Here is a 2,594-nt window from a genome sequence, read left to right as displayed (position 1 = left end):
CTACCCAAAGTGGGTGTTATAGGGAGACTGAGACACAAAAAGAGAGCATTTTATAGAGTCAGACAAAATAATAACAGAATTAATACGAAGGGGCAAAAGACCAGGAATTTCAAGTAAAATAAGGCCTCCAACAAAGTAGGAATGAAGAGGGTCTGGCAGCAGTAGATATCAAAGTTTATTACCAAAAAAACAAAAAAAAATGATCAAAACCATTTGATAACTTTTAAAAACCACAAAAGCTTTTCAGTGGAACTGATCACATAAAAAGAATAGGTACGGAAGCCAGCTGCACTCAAATATTGTAACTGAAATTTTGACTTGGCCCAACCATTATGGAAAGTTATTTGGAATTTTGCTAAGCAAATTATTAAGATGTTCATCACTTTTGATATAGAAATTTGCCCTGTTAAGCATGTAGCTCAAAGAGGTTGATGATAAAAACAAGGGCACATCATGTAAGTTGTATCTGCATTTTTTTTTTTTTTTTTGGTTATAGTAACAGAAGAGATGCCCATTTCTTAAGGGATGGCTAAACAAGTTGTGGCATATTAATTGAGTGGCTTGTTACTGAATTGTAAGAAACAATGAAAATGATGAATAAAGGAAAAGGTGAACTGATACAAAGTGAATTCAGCAGAACAAAGAAAACACATGATATCCACAATGAACAAAATAGAATAAAAGTAAATAACAACAAAACAGTCAAAATGGAATACTGTGAAATTTAAATGACCAATCATGGATGACCTAAAGGAAACACATGGAATTGCACCTTTCCTCCTCCCTTGTAAATTCACCCCATCTAGAGTGGTAATAACAACATTCAGATAAGGGGATGGACAGGGCCAAATAGGATCTAACTAATCCACTCCAGAGAGTCAAAGGGAATGGATATTGGCCTTGGTCCAAGTCTCAATCCAAGAACCGAGGTTGGAAATATGAATCAACAGAAGTAAACATAGAATACTGCTGGACTGATTGCTTAAAACACAGGTTTGGCCATACTTCTTGACTACTTGGTATATTCCATTGATCCCTTATCACCTCCAGAATTTTACATAAGTACTTGTATTTGGCATTTAAAGTGCCTTGCAACCTTACCCCATCTTCTCTATCTACCTTTATTATACATTATATACTTCTTTTCCCACATATTCCAGACCAGTCAAAAACTTGCTGTTTCTTACATGATACTCTATGTCCATGTGTTTTTATGGTCTTTCATGCCTAGAATTCATTGATATATATTATTATTATTATATAACTGATGCAATTATATATTACAAATATAATGCAATAGAATAATTAATATATGATCACAATGTAACAATTATAGTATTTATCTTTATTGTTTTATTTCAGAATCTCTAGTTTCTTGCAAGAGTCTGCTTAAATATCTCCTTTGACATGAAGCCTTGGATTTCTCCCAGCTGCTAGTACAAATTTTCCAATTCCCCTGCTTCTGTTATGTATGCCACTATTTATATGTACTTGTTTTCCTCCTTTCACTAGATTATAAAACTAAGATTAAATTCAGTTCCCATATATGTCCATATCTCCTTTCTTTCCTGATTCTTCCCTTTGTGATTATCTTCCATCTTCTTTGTATGCTACATTCACTTAGTCCATTGGAACATGAATGAAGTTCTTGGGGTAAGGGATATTTTTGACTTTTTTTTATATTCCCAGAACTTCACAGGATGCCCAGCTAAGGGCTTAATAAATATTTTTGACTGGCTGACTTTTGTCTTGATATCCCCAGAACCTAGTATAGTGACTGGTAAATAGTAGGAGCTTAATGTTTGTCAATTAAAGGAGAATTGAGAGACTTATCCTCTCTGGGACTCAATTTTCTCATCCATAAAACAATGATTAAGTGCTTTCTAAGGGCACTTCTAGCTCTACATCTTAAGATCTGGATTTATTTTTCATTCTGTTTTAGCTGATATTTTCTACAGATTTTTCTTTTATTTTAATTTCTTATATGTGTTCCCACATTTTGCTCAGTCATTCTCCAGTTGACAGATATTCACTTTGTTTCCTGTTTTGGGCTACCACAAGAACTATTGCTATTAATATTTGGGCATGTTTAGGCCATTTTATTTTTGGTATCCTTGAAGTATATGTTCTGGGTCAAAATGCATGAACAATTTACAAAATTTTTTTGAATAACTTCACATTGCTTTCCAAAGGAGCCTGTGTTCTCAAAGCCCTGACAGCAATGACAACTTTGAGCATTTATCATCTCTGTCAATATAATAGAAGAGGTAAAGCTCTAAAGTTGTCTTAATTTTCATCCTTTAATGATTTGGGTTTTTTTTTTGCTTTAAAAAGAAAGTATTTATTTATTTAAAACAAATACAAAGTAGAACAAGAAACTTAAATACAAAATAAAGAAAAAAATAGAAAAAAAATTCTTTTTCATGTGCACAGCAGAACACGAGGATCCAAAATATGAAACAATACATTTCTATTTCAAGAAAGCATATATAATAAATGTTAACATTGTATTCTGAACTGTCCAGTTTTTTCCCTTTCTTATAGGGTATCCTTTTCCTCTGCTGTGTACTTTTTAACTTTATTCTTTTTTTCCT

The sequence above is a fragment of the Sarcophilus harrisii genome, chromosome 6 (assembly GCF_902635505.1).
Source record: "Sarcophilus harrisii chromosome 6, mSarHar1.11, whole genome shotgun sequence".
Classification (NCBI taxonomy): Eukaryota; Metazoa; Chordata; class Mammalia; order Dasyuromorphia; family Dasyuridae; genus Sarcophilus; species Sarcophilus harrisii.
This window is presented reverse-complemented; position numbering follows the sequence as displayed.